Source organism: Dermacentor variabilis, chromosome 7 (genome assembly GCF_050947875.1).
Source record: "Dermacentor variabilis isolate Ectoservices chromosome 7, ASM5094787v1, whole genome shotgun sequence".
NCBI lineage: Eukaryota > Metazoa > Arthropoda > Arachnida > Ixodida > Ixodidae > Dermacentor > Dermacentor variabilis.
In genome coordinates, this window is record NC_134574.1 from 74,864,926 (window position 1) to 74,881,852 (window position 16,927).

At 46.1% G+C, this 16,927-nt stretch overlaps 1 protein-coding gene across 1 annotated transcript in view; it reads left to right on the forward strand.

Moving 5' to 3' along the window:
• Positions 1-2,665: 2,665 nt before the first annotated feature.
• Positions 2,666-16,927, forward strand: part of LOC142586849 (uncharacterized) — a 513,536-nt gene continuing 499,274 nt past the window's right edge. Inside the window, exon 1 of the mRNA XM_075697720.1 lies at positions 2,666-2,699. The gene's annotated coding sequence lies outside the window, so the exon portion shown is untranslated. The remainder of the gene's footprint in view (positions 2,700-16,927) is intronic.

Sequence of the window (16,927 nt, forward strand, 5' to 3'; positions counted from 1 at the left end):
TCTTTATTTATAATCTGTAGCGGTGATTCTGAAATTTCCATTGCTTCGGCTACATGCGACATACATCGTCTTTGGGATTGTTCCTCTTTTCTATGATACTCGGTCGCTAGGGTCGGCCATGTAAATGATGGCATGGCGACGGCTGTATGATGACAACGGCTGCCACGCCCAAAGGCCTTGTCTGGTTTACCGGCATCTCTTGGTGTTTCTTGGGCAACATTTTTTTCTAGCAGCGTACGGAAACAAACCCGGAACGACTATCGGGAATCCAACAGTGACGACGTTATCTCTGAATAGTGCGATGACGGAACAACTCTCCGCAAAGTGGTGCGGAGCTTCCGATAATGTCGAGTGCGATGGCAACTTAAAAATCGAAGCTTCGGCAGAAGCATGTGAATATTTTAGGTCGCCGAATGGGTGACATGCGACGGAAGTGGGATGCGACGGGAGACTGAAAACCTCGATGGGATCGTTGAAGTACCACCACGTCAGAACGTACCTTAAGTGAAATTGTTTCTGGACCTAGTTACCTATTACGACAAGTTCAGTCTGAACTCATCCGCAGTGATGGCTTGCTTGTCTTAGCTACTACGTGCACGTTTGAATTGGGGACGGAGACGACAGCAGACTTTCCAAGACGGGAAGGGCCTTCTGGAAAAAGCGAATTTTCTTGCGGATTATTACCCCACTAAAGCGCTTAGCTTACAGTGTGATGCTTCCCTGGCAGGAATCAGGTGGTTTTTTTTAACGACATAGGGGATAGTGTAGGAAGACCGATAGGCTTTTATTGACGTGTCCTAATTGCAGCCTAGCCAAATTACACGCAGCAGAAATAGGAGGCTCTTGGCTTAGCGTTCGAAGCGTTCTCGTTTCGGACCTACATATGGGGCCGACCATTCACTTCTTCACAGACCGCAAGCAGTTGATTGAATTCTTCAGCCTGGACTAGTAAGCACTGAGTGTTGCAAGTTGCTTGTGTGATAGTTGACCAGCGACAACGGTGTTGGGTTGCGCTTGCTCACCAATGCCTTGGACGTATAACTGCAGGACTTGGACTCGGACATTGTTGCTGCCTGTTATTTGACTGACACTAGACACCGACCCCGCCGCACACGTGGCTGTCGGCTTTCTCCACAGCCGAACGAGAACGATTGTCGCATTCCCTTTACCAGCTTTGGTGTCATAAAAGTAGCAAGTGTTATATTCGTGACATGTCGTTAACAGTGACAAATAAACGAGCCAAGCTTATCCGAGGCATGTCTGTTTTGCGCGAGTTTCTAAGAGCGATAAGAGTCTTAGCTTGCTGTAGCAGTGACAAGCAATGTGCACGAACAAAGACAAAAACACAGGACATTGACTCGAAGCACGATATTTAGAAATGTCAGATCGGTTGCCTAGTTGACAACGAAGTTCTTCAATCTTTTTTTTACTTTCCCTGAGATGCGAGTTTCACTTCATCTTTCTCAGAAGTCCTCAATTTCACAACGGTAGACTTTTATATCTGTGGCCCTACCTAATATAACCCCTGATTCTCGTTAATGGTGAGTCGTCAGGAGGCTGACAGAGCTGACCAATTTGGGAGAATTTTGGAAGATTCCTTTTGCGTGCGTACGAGGCTGGTGCACAAAGGGTGAGCTGCCGTTTTCCTGAAATTGAGGAATCAAATTTCCGTATCATTGTTTGACACAAGATGTTTAGAAACGACTCCATTGAGATGTTCCGTACTGTCGGTGACGAAATAGATAACAATGCGTCCAATATTCATGTTTCATGAACCCCTAATTTCAGTCGGTCTCGGCCAAATTATAAAATTTCTGCAAGCGAGCATAAATTGGTGGGAGTTTTGACATTAAAAATTTTACAACCTAATCAGTTGCAGCTGCCCTCCAAGTTAAATTTGAATTTCTAGCATGTAGTCTAAGAGAAAAAGGACAGCACCGGTAATGATGGGAACTAAATAGAATGGCAAGTAATGTGCTCTGTGGGTATTTGCTTGCCATTGAAAAGCATACATTCGGACTTTTCATTTGTTTTTGTCAATGCTGGCCAGAACGTGCTTACTCAGAAGAACTAACTGGTTGCTGCTGCAAAAGCTGTTTTCTTTTATGCAAGAAGTATTCTGTAGTTTCGCGTTAGGGTCACATTGTAAATTTCTTAAATATGAATGCCGAATTTCAATCTGAGTCGTTCTGGCGACAGAAACAACCACTTGAAGCTCCACATCCATTTTTGTGCTTGAGATGTGATACTGTGAAGCTTAGAAGAGCTTGATGTCGTTTTTGAAAGAATGAACGTGAAGAAGCAGCTCTGTAACCGAACATGTCTGGCCATAGCGAAAAATTAGGCACATGATCACACATTAGCAGTAAAGACCACGTGTTTGAAATAAACGCAGTTTCTAGGGGAAAACACCGTTTTTTGTGTAACTTTTTAAGTGCGGTAGAAATTATGGCAGAAAAAAATTAGGCTCAATCCACTCATCCAATATGAACAATATTCTTTCTGGTAGCCAGAAGACGTCCCCCAAGGTGCATGCAAACTTTGAAATGTGGAAATATTGAACACCACATACATTTAGAGTAATTTTAAGGTTTTGTAAAAAAATTATAATAAAATACTCCATTCTTACTTACAGCGTGAGCATATCAGAGACGGACAAGGAAGGTAGACGTAACACGAGCGCTGACTCACGACTAAAGGTTTGTTGCTTACAAATGCTCATATACATAGAGAAACACACGCATGTGTACACCCGCGCATCATTGTGTCAATTACTACAAAGTCGATTGGAAAGTTTAGGATGTTTCACAAGCTGCGAATGGTACACCTTTCGCTCGTCTGAACAGCACAGATTAACGCACGCTGAATGCGTTAATCGACTCCAAAAGTGACGAAGTCAAGTGGACAAACCGTTAGTAGAAGTGTTCTCGCTTCCACTAATGCCAGGAGCTTTGTGTGCACCCATGTAGGATAGCTCGAGGGCATAGCAACCGGGCGTCCGATACATCCAGCCTTGAGGAACCCGAGTCAGTACCCATGGGCTACTCAGATATCCTAAATTATTATAAAGGGGTCAGATTGTAGTACCCACCCCCGGATAAGGATCTAAGCAGAGAGGATGCTGTTGCATGGCGACAACTGCAGACGGGTACTTTCCTGAATCTAAACCTTCTGAATAAAATTTTCCCTACACAATATGAGGCTAAGTGCCCATGGTGCGGAGAGAAACCAGATCTGTACCACATATCATGGGCCTGTCAAAATATTGAGTCCCCAACTATCTATAAAATTAAAAACCCGAGTGCGGAACAGTGGTAGAGAATGCTTTCCAGCGTAAGCTTGAACGGCCAAAAGCGCCTAGTAGAGCGAGCCCGCGGGTTGGCCATACTCAGTGGAGCCTTGGACTAGGGCAACAACCCTGTGATTGCAGACAGAAGAATCCATCAGAAGATGGAAGAGGCTGTCTGAAGCCGCGAAGATCTCTTTTCTAGAGCCCAATAAATGTTTTCCGATCCGATCCGATGTCAGCGTTCCTGCTGAGCAGCTGTGGGTCTTCTTCTACTTCATCGTCATCATCGTCATAATCATCATCATCATCCTATCTAGGAAATTGGAAATCGAAATTGAAGTTTAATTAAAATAGGAAAGTACACAGGAAATGTTGTACAGGACATCTGAATCTCTAGCTCAAGGCTAGTTGGGATCCATGCTAGTTATTATCACAATCTTAACATCAATACAAAGAAGTACAAATAAATCATATATACATAAACATTCATTTAAAACACAAGGCAGGGTACGTGTATTAGCTACGAGAAACCCACAGAAAGGAATTTGTATTTAATAAATTATGCACTGCAAGTGAAAAAGTTAAACATGTGTACACCACTCAGACGAAAACTGTGCAGATAATAGTAATGAGTGATAATGGGATTTCACTGATAGTGAAAAACATTTTGCTTGTTTTAATTCTGTTGGTAAGCTGTCCCATAGGAGTGCTCCAGTGTTGCTTAACCTTCGCCTTCCATATACATTGTGTATTTTTGGCAAGAGAAAATTTCCCTTAAGTGCGCTGCGTGTATTGCTTCTGAAATGTAAAATATTTGATACACTCAAAGGACAGTTAGTGGTTATGCTGTTATGAGTATGCAATATAGCTTTAAGATTCAGTAATAAATTAAAAGGCAGTATATTTAAACTTTGAAACAGCGGCATTGATTTAGCATTGTAATCCGAAAAAGTCATAAATCGCAAGGCCCTTTTCGGAAGAAGTACGATAGGTTCAACATATGAAACGTACGTATTACCCCAAGATGCAATACAGTAGTATAGATGGCTATGGAATATGCTAAAGTAAATTGTTCTCAGAGGTGCAGAGTCGAAGTAATAACGGCATTTATACAGCATAAAACAAGCCTTGCTCAACTTTTTACACAGCAATGCAATGTGAGGCTTCCAATGAAGATGCTCGTCTGGTGTGACACCCAAGTATAGAATTGAACTCACCCGCTCAAGTATATTATGGTTTAGAGAAAGCGAATGACAGTCTTTTAGTGGTGCTTTCCACGAAGTAAAGAGAATATATTTAGTTTTCTTGATATTCAGAGTTAGCTTATTTGACGCGAACCACTGGTTAACACTCCGAAGTTCATTATTAGCCACTTGAAATGTTTTGTCCGTGGAGTCTAGCGCACAAAGTAGAACAGTGTCGTCTGCATACATCACAGCAGAGACGTTTTCTAAGGTATCAGGAAGATCGTTTACAAATAAACAAAAAATATTGGCCCTAGTACTGAGCCTTGTCGGACCCCTGTAACAATGCAAGAAACATCGGATTTGGTATCTGCAATGGAAAGTAGTTGTTTTCTGTTATTGAGATAGCTGCGGAAAAATTGAAGAGTTAGACCTCGGAAACCATAGCATTCTAACTTATTTCGCAGGATGTCATGATCCACAGTTATACCCTCTTTAGGACAAACGCATCTCCCATACCTGTCCAACTACCCCAGTTGTGAACTAATTGTGGCGACGTTGTCCCCATGAAACTTCTTAAACTCATCCGCCCACCTAACTTTCTGCCGCACCCTGCTACACTTCCCTTCACTTGGAATCCAGTCCGTAACTGTTACATCGTAAGTCGGACACTGCGCTTGACGCAGGCGAGGCAGACACACGCTGACAAGCTGGAAGAATGGGCGTTTATTTGCAGTGCACGTCGGAATATAAAGACAGGTTAGGGAAGGAGGGGAAGGGAAGCGAAGTAAGAAAACATAAGATAGGCAACCAGATTGGCACGTGTAGCTGTAGACTTCAGCTGAGAAATGATAAGAAGAACACTGCAGTTATAACAGTGACCCTTAATGACTATCGGTTATCTTCCCTCCTCATTACATGTCCTGCCCATGCCCATTTCTTTTTCTCGATTTCTACTAAGATGTCATTACCTCGCGTTTGTTCTCTCACCCAATCTGTTTTATCCCGTAACGTTATGCCATCAATCTTCTTTCCATAGCTCGTTGAGTCGTCCTCAAGTTAAGTAGAGCCCTTTTCTGAAGCCTCCAGGTTTCTACCCCGTACGTGAGTACTGGTAAGAGACAGCTGCTATACACTGTTCTCTGTAGCGATAGTGGTAACCTGCTGTTCATGATCTGGGAATGCCTACCAAACGCACCCCAGACCAGTCTTATTCTTCTGATTATTTCAGTCTCATGATCCGGATTCGCCGTCACTAATTGCCCTAAGTAGCTATATTCCTTTAAATCTTCCAGTGCCTCGCTACCTATCGTAAACTGCGATTCTCTTCCGAGACTGTTAAACATTAACTTAGTTTTCTGCAGAATCATTTTTAGACCCAGCTTTCTGCTTTGCCTCTCCAGGTCAGTGAGCATGCACTACAATTGGTCCCCTGACTTACTAAGCAAGGCAATATCATCAGCGAATCGCACGTTACTAAGGTATTCTCCATTAACTCTTATCCCCAATTCTTCCCAATCCAGGTCCCGGAATACCTCCTGTAAACACGCTGTGAATAGCATTGTAGATGTCGTATCTCCCTGCCTGAAGCATTTCATTATTGGGACATTGCTGCTTTCTTTATGGAGGACGACGGTGCCTGTGGAGGCGCTATAGATATCTTTCGGTATTTTTACATGCGGCTCGTCTACACCCTGATTCCGTAATTCCGTAAATCTCTGTAGAAGTCCTCAGCCACTGTTTGCTACCTGGCACTGGTGTAAGGAAATTTTGCTCGAAAAGGAAAAAAGTGACGAAAACGTACAAAAAAAAGAATAAGGACGTTCACATCATAGGTGTGAACAAAGCACTCGATCGCAAAAAGGCGCAGTATTGCTTCCATGAAATTTTCTTATGATTAGCTGCGTCTACGCTCTCCCAATTACTCGTGATCTTAAATCCGTTGCCTATCTCATACATATATTTTGGGATATATCACTCTTTTGTATGTTTACACGTTTTTGCCTTTTTTATGTCTGCAGCTATCATATTCTGCAAAAAGCATGACCATATTCAATCAAGCAAGGATCATCTTCCTACTAATATGTGCCGAATGGTGCATTGTTCAAGGTGAGTGCTGTTTTCTTACCAGCACCTAATCAGCATTTATTAGGAATCTTCTTCCGAGTGGGAGTACGAAAGAAGGCGCGATTGCTCGGTGTAGCGAATTGGTGACGTAGTGAAAATAGTGAAACTAGTGAACGTAGTGAAACTGTCATAGGCCTGTTTTTCCTAGTGGTTTGCTGCTATACCTAAACAAAAACGGAACACCGGGCATACGGCAAAGATAAGTGAATGGTAATTACCTTGAAGATGTACCATCAACCTGATGTCTACCACATTTGCGGAAACAATTAAACAACACAGAGAATACCCGAAATAGACACTCTCAGATTCAATATGCACTACTACATTTAGATCCCAACTGACAGCCACTACTCATTAACCTCAGCATAATACCTCCTGAAAGCAGTGCTATTGCACGCCAAATAACTCTTCCGTATTGCCAACGGTCGGGGACCCTCTCGCATGTAACCGTTGTTCTGCCCCAAGCAAAGGCGGTATTTCGTTGAAGCACCCATCGTGCCCTGCGAAGAGATATCATAAAATTCACGCGGCAATCAGATGGCACTTCGCCAATTTGGGCACCTGTATGTCGCCATGCCTGGTCGTAGGCTGCGCAGGTGAACGCATTAGACAAGACCGTCAATTGTATTTCTGAGGCCGGTGATCGCCCTCCTTCTGGCAGAGTTTCAAATTATGATTTCGCCCTGATTTATGTTATAAGAAGCCGGAGCTCCGGTTGCGCGACTGAGGATGACGCAATCCATCCTGGATGGTGTCTCTTTCGAAGACAACGTTACGATCGACTGCGTGGATAGTAAAGTCTTTTTCATGGCAGCACGGCTCCTGCAAGAGAAAGTCACTTGTTTAAGGAGTACATGGTAGCGCAATGTAGAAACAAATAATTAATATGAGGTAGTACGAAAGAAAATAGCGAGCGCTAAACTTTAACGGGTTATTCGCCGAGCGACATCGTAGAAATCCAAAACTTTTGCATGCGCGGAGCAGTCACGTTAAAAAAAATTCGAAGGTGATTCAAGCTCCAGTTGAAGTCAGTGAAATACAACCTCTGCGTAAGAGAGTTGGGGATGAGACAGGGGCCGAGTCACTGCGCACGGCTCTCTATCGCATCTCACCTCACCTGAGGTTAGCAGGAGGCGCGTCGGACGGAATTATATTGCGATAGCTAGTATATGGACACTGCAGGCGCATTTTTGCGGTCGCCGCACGTCGTTGCGGTATGTGCGAGGTAAAACACGCGAGGGAAGGCAACGATCGCGGCTCGCTCTGGAGCGCGGGGAGGAGAAAACGTGAGAAAATGCGCCGCCTTCAGTTGCGCGCAAGCCCGGAGGAGCGGTGAGTTGAGGGGAGATATTGGCGGCGAGATGTTAGGGAGTCGACATCTATCGGAAGCGCCTCGCTGGCATAGTATGAGGGATCACGCGGCGCGCTCCTCATAGGTTTTGCTGTCAGCGCTCACTGAAAACACCACGCGCGAGCTCTCCCGGACATTTCTGTAAGTATATTCGAAACGAGAGAAGTTGTTTACTGTCTAAATAATAATCTTGGGCAAACTGAAAGCCCACAATCGTTTACAGACGCTATCTCTTTACCGAATACGTACAGTGAACGCCACTGCGCGCGGTCGCCGCGATGGAGTCTCCCAAACCGGCTTCTTGCGTGAAAGGTAGGTAAACGCTGAGAGCAAACTATGTGAAATATGTTCTTATAGTGTTTGTATAACTAAATGGAGCGTAATAGAAAGAAGCCTCAATGCAGCGATCGCGCACATTCGCAGCGACCGACTGCGCGTCTGCATCCTTGTCCGCGCACTGTTTCGCATTCTCCGCGCGCGCGTTCTCGCACCGTGCCATGAGCTTTAGGCCGCAGAATATGAGCATTTGACAGTATACAAGCAACCATTGTTACGTGGGAGCTATCAGAGCTGTTCAAAAATAACTTAATTGTAGAGACTTCGACGCCTACAGGGACTATGATGTGCCGTCGCGACGATTCGATCTTTTTTTTCTTCTAAATTCTTTGACTTTTCAATGTTATATATCGAGTTGCGTCGCAGTGTATGTTTATCGGTGTTCTCAGCGTGCAACTTCCTGCTGCTTCTTTTTTTTAATCCAGTGCATTAATTCATAACACAAACATGCCCGTATGCCATACTTTTATTTAATTGTGCTTCTTACCGCTGCCTTTCCACTCCATTGAACTTGCCAGTATCTATAGCATCGACAAGTGCATACATCAAACCGTCATGGCATTAGTCGGGCAGCGCACTCGGGCGAGCGTCTCAGTGCGCGTTTTCCGAACATCGCAGACCCGGCGCCGTAGCAGAATCTTGCTCGCGTCTGTACTTGCTGCATACCCGAGTTGTAGGCGATGACTGTTTGCCAGTTTTATGCTTCGCGAGCCAAGCTTCACGCAGCTTCTTGTCCTGCGGCTACGTGTGAATAAGGCTGACACCGGCCTCCGTTACGTGCGTCCGGCCCTGCGGCACTGAGCAGTAGCCTACCATGTTGCGCGCTTTCAAAGGCAGCCACTACCTATTGTAGTGCTTTCAAGCGTTCTAAAGGAGACACTCGAAGCGGGAAAATTTCCCCACTAAATGAGGACCGCAGCGTATGAGGGAATTCAAACTCGTTTTTAGCTCGCTTCGACGCTCCCGAAGCAGCCGACGCGGCCGCTATGTCCACGTGATCCCTCCTAGCACGTCACTCCGATGGTGGCGCCAGATTTTCCAGTGGTGGAGCTCGAGGCCAATAGAGGGCAGGGCGGCGTTGTGCTCTGGCAGCAACAGCGCATTACGCGACCGGGTGCAAGGGGAACTGACAATCGAGGGAAGGGGGAGGGTGGGAGGGATCAGACGCGGCGGCTTCGTCTCAGCTAACATGTGCGTACGTTGCACGGCCGCCGACGGTCGCGCGCGCGCTATCTTGGAAGGGATCTTCTGACGGCTCACACCTTTGTGCGCGCTGAGTTCTCGCCGCACTTCGGTTCTGGCGATAGACGGCACGAATGTCACTTTGCTCGCTGCTGCTGCCGCGCGTGCGCACACCAACGCTTTGGCAGCGACTGTCCGCGCTCATCAAGTGTAGTGTGACGTGTTCGTGTTTGCTTGTGCGCGCTACATGTGAATTCCGTTAGTAAGCGAATACTTCCACGTTTATATGGTCGATAAAAGCTACTACCCTCAATTTGTGTAGGAGTCTACTAATTTGCTATCGCAATCAATGCTTCGCCTTTCGGGCGAAACTGCGACTTCTTTAGTGGACGTCTTGGGGATCGGCGCACATTTTCACGAATGATGATGTCGTAGTTCTTATAATTTCTTGGATTTGCCGTGTCAAAACTGCGATTTGATTATCTGGCACGCAGTTACGGGGAAAAGGCATCAACGGCGCAACGGATGAGGCTTGTAAGGGTTGAGGTCGGGCATGAAATAGATAGCAGCTGGCTCATGCCTTAATCCAACTCATCCACGCTGAGGACGTTGTTGAAGGGAGAGACTTGATCTCATCGAGAACGAGGAATATGGGATTTATTTACAGTATCTACATGAGAACTTTACAGTTCATCAGTCTAGCATGACTGAAAAAGAATGCACACTGAAGAGCCGACAATGGCTGCTTATAAACGCTCTGTCCGCCCTAGATCCATAGGTAAGGGAAAACGGTCGTTCAACCTTCGACCGATGGGGCGTCCAAAGTCATCGTCGCCGACCCGCCCTTGAGGGGGAGGGTTTACACACTCACTTCCGCACAGGTTTCACTGAGCACACCGACGTGAGAAGGTTCTCGCGGACAAGGGTCCTGCCCCGGGCAGGCGCCTCTGGATCCCTGAGTTGACCCCGCAGACAGTGGCCGCCGCATCTCTCTATTGACTGACGACTTCTAAGGTGCGTGAGACGGCGCCGCAAAGCATCTTGCTCCAGGAGTTCCCCCACTTCAAACAAACCGTGACAGTGACGGCGAATTCACTAACAATACTTGGTCCGCCGACCGCGTCTAGACATCCCGGCGCAGCACGGCTGGGGAAGCCGCGCATGGTCGTCCTTACAAAGCGAGTCGCCGCAGCAGACATGCCGGCGCGAACGGGTTGTTGACGAGGCGTATTGTCGTCCTTACAAAACGAGTCGCCGCAGCGGGCCGCGCAGTTTTCGACTGTCGCTTCCCCGAAGGTCCCTAGCCCCCGTAGGTCGAACGTAACAGGCATCTCTGCTAGATTTCCTGACTTGGAATCGAGCCACTGGACAATTTCATTGACTTAATCATAAAAAAATCACAATATTGCCACAAGAGCGAAAGGATGAATCTGATAGCAACATGAGAGAATATTACGCGAAGGAACGCTCGCAGCTTTAGTTTCAGCATGAACCACAGACAGCATACGCTGGCTAAGAAACGCGCGTGACGTGAGCTGTGCAGACACATATGGACAGAAAAAGCTCGGCGACCACGAGTAGCATGGGATAGAACTATAGGTTCTTGTCGACATTGTCTCCTTGTGTCTCCTTGTGTCGGGCACGATGTGCGTTCGCTTCGTGCTTTCCAACTACAGGGTTTTGTCAGTGATGTCGCTTAGCCTCGGCCTCCTGCTTCCGCATCGCCGCGTCTGTACGCACCCGGCGTTGTGCTGCAGCGTGCACCACACATGCTGCAGCACGTTGTTCCTGCGTCTGGACCACGGAGTAGTCTTGGTGCGTATGTGTGTCCTAGTTGTGCTTCTGTGTGATTAGCGTGTCGCGGCAGCTTCTCGGCAGACGGCCTGTCAATTGACTCACGGATACATTTTCATGCGATGTGAGAGACACGGTGCTTCGTTGGAGAAACCCCGGGCCGACAGTTAGTACCATGGCTACTATAGGAGCCGAAAATCGGTGGCACAAGCTGGTAAGGTGTGCATATTGCTCAGCAGACCATAAATATGATCGCTCAGCGCAAACGAGGGAAGAAGGAAGGCAACAAGGGATGCACCAACGGTGAGGCCGGAGGTCTCACCCTATATGCACCGTGTAACCCACAGCTTAAAGAATGTTGCAGACAGACATGAGGTGCCAGTCGTATTCTCTGCCCCGTGCAAGCTCGACCAGCTGCGTACACGCATTTTTTCTGATGGGAGCAAGAAACTGGTTGTTGTAAAATACATGCCAAGCGTACACAAAACGTGCTACCGGAGTCCTGTGTGAGTTTCTGCTGTCTTGCCGCAAGAGATATATCGGCCAGACAGGGCGATACATAAAAGAGCGTGTTTGGGTACATGAGCTGTCACGGAACGGTAAAGGCGAAGCACATTTGCCCAAGGACTGCAATTTACATCTATGTAAGCCACGATTGGACAAGATACGGAATCTAGGTAAGAGCAGGGACACCACGGCAAGTGCATTGTTAAAGGCATATTGCATTAAGGAGAGAGGCTCGTCTTGTATTAGCGACACATCAGTTTTACTTTGGTAAGAAGAAGGTTTTGTGATGGCCGGCTGTGATTGGGGTGTTGCGCGATTGAAGCTGTTCTACATGTTACGCATTCGCTTGCATGCATATGTTGGCTGATATACGATTTAGAATAAGCAGACGAAAGTTGGCGCTCCCCTTGTTATTTCCTTCATCGTCTTCGCTAAGCGATCATATTTATGGTCTACTGAGCGATATAAACTGACTAGTCAAGCAACATGTACTTCCGAGGGTATGCACAGCTGTATTCCAATTCTCTGTACCAAGCAGATCTGTGCAACCGGAATTCATAAGATAGAGATTCCTCTGTGTAGCGTTCTGTTCGATTCGGACACATACACGTATCTGTCTGTCTGTCTAGTGGGTCAAGTTGCCTACCTCTTTGGGCTCCTCTGTTTACGCGTCGCGTAGTAGTGTCGTCGTGGTCGTTGCATTGTCATCATCCTAGCTACGTAATCAATTACTTTTCTCATGCCGTCGTCGTCATGCCTTCCACTACGAACCAGTGGCCCAAGTTGTCTGATTGAATCACTAGGCATGGGCTAGTGGTTGGTTGCATCGTCATTAAAGCTTTTTCATCCGACATTCGTCATGCCGTCACCGCCTCACAGTTAGCAGGCATTTGTTCTTACACCGCCTTATTTATACCATCGTGGTCATTCAGTGATCATCATTCCAGCCTAGTGATCTGACTCTCGCCATTCTTTCATTGTGGTGCCTTGTACTCCTATCCAGGGGTCGAAGTTGTCTAAAGATTAGTCTACTAGGTATGTGTTCGGGATCATCACGCCATCGTGGTCGTTGCATTGCCGCCATTAGAGCCTTGTCATCCGACTCGTGTCATGCCATCGTCAACATGACATCGTTGCTTCACAGTCGTCATGCCATCGTCACGATGCGGTCGCTATATTCGTGTCATCACCTCACTAACCTGATCGCACGGTCGTCGTCTCGTGGTCTTCGTACCACGTTAGTCGTTTTGTCGACGTCAATCTTCTTTCATAAGTGTATTGTAGTCATACTGGCGGGATTTAATCGTGGCTATGCTACCTTTGTCAAGACGTCATCGTTAGACAGTCCCTGTCATGACTCATTTTTCAGACAATGTCATCATGGTTATATCATCATTGTCACTGTAGTTTTCTCATCCGACTCTCGACATGCCGCGTTCGTCACACAGTCGTCGTCCTGCATGTTTCTCGATAAACCCATTATCGCTCTATTGTCATCACGCACTATCGTCACCCCAATCTCGTCATGCCGGTGTCATGGCGTCGTCGTCATGTAGTCGTCTTTACGCATTCGTTGTCCTACTGTCGTAGGGATTCCGCGGTGGTGTTCCATCATCATCATTGTAACTTTGACATCCGACTTTCATCATGCCGTCCTCATCACACCATATTCGTCATACAGCTTCCGTAATACAGTCCTCGTCACGTCATTCTCATCAAAAACTCTCCGTTATCCCATTGTCGTGACGCCGTTGCCATGACGCCGTCATCACTGTATCAACATCATGCAGTCATCGTCACTCATTTGTTGTCATAACGCCGTAGGGATACCATCGCGGTCCATTTCATCGTAATCGCTATAACGTATACATCCGACTCTTGTGCTGTTGTCATCTACGCCATTGTCATTATGTCATCGTTTTCAACCTCTCGTTTCATAGTCGTCATCACTTGAGCAGCATCATCCCATCGTTGTCATGTCTTCGTCACTATATCGACATGATTCGTTCTTCAATTTAACCTTCTCATGTTGTCGTCATTCAATCGTGATAATGCCCTCGTCATCATTTTGTCTTCGTCACATAGACGCTATCATGAATCCTTTGTCATACTGTCGCCATACCGCCTCGCTTGTGGCATCATAGTAATTACCACTCATTCATCCTCTTCCTGGCATACCGTCGTTGTGCCATCAGCGTCACTCCAGTTTCGTTGTCCGACTTTCGTCACGCCATCGCCGTACCGCCATCGTTGTCTACAAGTTTCGTGATGCGGTCATTGTCAAGTTATCATCATCATAGGCTCGTGGCTATCCCATGGTCATCATGCCGTCACTGCATCGTCGCCATACAGTCGTCTTCGTGCATTCGCGGTCACACCGTCGTCAGAATGCCGACGTGGTCATTCCATCGTCATCACGGTAACTTCGACAACCGACTGTCATCATGCCGTCGTCGTCATGGCGTTATCGTTATGCCACCACGGTCGCGCTGACTATCACCATCGTCATCACTTGGGTAACGTCATCCTATTGTCATCACGCCTACCTCGATCCACCAATGTCCTTTCTTTTTCATAATTATAAGGTAATATTAGTTTCATCATTCATTCGCGATTATGGCGTAGTTGTCATTGTATTGTTGTCATTGGGTCATTGTCACAAACCCTTGGTTTTACTATCGCCGTCATACCGTCTCGTTTGTGACATCGTCGCCATACCCGCTTCTTCATCTCATCGTCATCATGTTGTCGCCTTCATGTTGTCATGGTTATTACAACGACATATTTCAATAATCGGCATCTCTCTGCTGACTTGCCATCTTCATTATGCGCATTTTTATTATATGGTACTAAGGAGAATCAATGAATAGGCGAGACGTGTATGGGTTAAAAGACAAAGCCCGCAATATTATTACTATTATGGATGAGATAGCTCAAGTGGCTGAGGAGTTCTGTAGAGATTTATACAGTACCAGTGGCGCCCATGACGATAATGGAAGAGAGAATAGTATAGAGTAATTTGAAATGCCACAAGTAATGCCGGAAAAAGTAAACAAAGCCTTGGTAGCTATGCAAAGGGGGAAGACAGATGGGGAGGATCAGGTAACAGCAGATTTGTTGAAGGATGGTGGGCAGATTGCTTTAGAAAAACTGGCCACCCTCTATACGCAATGCCTCATGACCTCGAGCGTACCGGAATCTTAGAAGAACGCTGACATAATCATAATCCATTAGAAAGGGGACGCCAAAGACTTCAAAAGTTATAGACCGATCAGCTTACTGTCCGTTGCCTACAAAGTATTTACTAAGGTAATCGCAAATAGAATCAGGAACACCTTAGACTTCTGTCAACCAAAAGGCCCAGGCAGGATTCCGTAAAGGCTACTCAACAATAGACCATATTCACACTGTCAATCAAGTGATAGAGAAATGTGCAGAATATAACCAACCCTTACATATAGCTTTCATTGATTACGAGAAAGCGTTTGATTCAGTCGAAACCTCAGCAGTCATGGAGGCATTACGGAATCAGGGTGTAGACGAGCCGTATGTGAAAATACTGAAATATATCTATAGCGGCTCCACAGCCACCGTAGTCCTCCACAAAGAAACCAACAAAATCCCAATAAAGAAAGGCGTCAGGCAGGGAGATACGATCTGTACAACGCTATTCATAGCGTGTGTACAGGAGGTATTCTGAGACCTGGAATGGGATGAATTTGGGATAAGAGTTATTGGAGAATGCTTTAGTAACTTGCGATTCGCTGATGATATTGCCTTGCTTAGTAGCTCAGGAGGCCAGTTGCAATACATGGTCTCTGACCTGGAGAGACAAAGCAGAAGAGTGGGTCTAAAAATTAATCTGCAGAAAACAAAAGTAATGTTTAACAGTCTCGGAAGAGAACAGCAGTTTTCGATAGGTAGCGAGGCACTGGAAGTGGTAAGGAAATACATCTACTTACGGCAGGTAGTGACCGCGGATCCGGCTCATGAGACGGAAATAAACAGAAGAATGAGAATGGGCTGTGGTGCGTTTGTCAGGCATTATCAGATCATGAACAGCTGGTTGTCATTATCCCTTAAGAGAAAAGTGTATAACAGATGTGTCTTACCAGTACTAACGGACGGGGCAGAAACCTGGAGTCTTACGAAAAGGGTTCTTCTTAAATTGAGGATGAGGCAACGACCTATGGAAAGAAGAATGGTGGGTGTAATGTTAAGGGATAAGAAAAGAGCAGATTGGGTGAGGGAACAAACGCGAGTTAATGACATCTTAGTTGAAATCAAGAAAGAATGGGCATGGGCAGAACATGTTATGAGGAGAGAAGGTAACTGATGCTCATTAAGGGTTACGGACTGGATTCCGAGGGAAAGGAAACGTAGCAGGGGGCGGCAGAAAGTTTGGTGGGCGGATATGATGAAGAAGTTTGCAGGAACAACATCGGCAGAATTAGTACATGAGCGGGGTAGTTAGAGAAGTTTGGGAGAGGCCTCTGCCCTGCAGTGGGCGTAATCATAATGATGATGATGATGATGATGATGAAGGAGGTGTTGCCTTTACTTGACCTCGTATACTCCTTTTCTCGTAGAGCATTAAAAATAATTAACCCTAACGCAATAAATCTAATAATCAACTGAAAATTGTAGTAACGCGAAGTCCAGTCACGTAAGTGCACTAATGCTTCACGAAAAGTGAAAGTAAACTCAGAAGCACACCAACGCAACGTCCAGTCTCATATAAGTGCACTAAAGCGAACACAAATTTCAGGTCACATCGCTACACTAAAATCAGGGCACATAAGAAAGCACGGATTAGATTCAAATGAAGGTAAATTATTCCAGGCATTGAATTGGCCAAAGCCGCATTAGGCCATGGAGCTAAGTTCTGCTAGAGGCTGAAGGGCCTGTGGCCTAATGTCACTATATCACGTGTTAAGCGTTGCCTGCCTGTGTCATGTCGCGAACTATATACCTGAACATGCTGTACATCCTCTTCCGTGAGGCCACAAGTGCATTCTGGACTCTCAGCTTTTGAGATTTTATGTAGAATGTGCTTTGTGTAAGCGGTACAGAGCCGCAGACAAATGAATGAGGGTTTCAAAGGGTCTGTTTGTATCATAAGTGGACGGAATTTTAAATTGATGTGATGCGTCAATG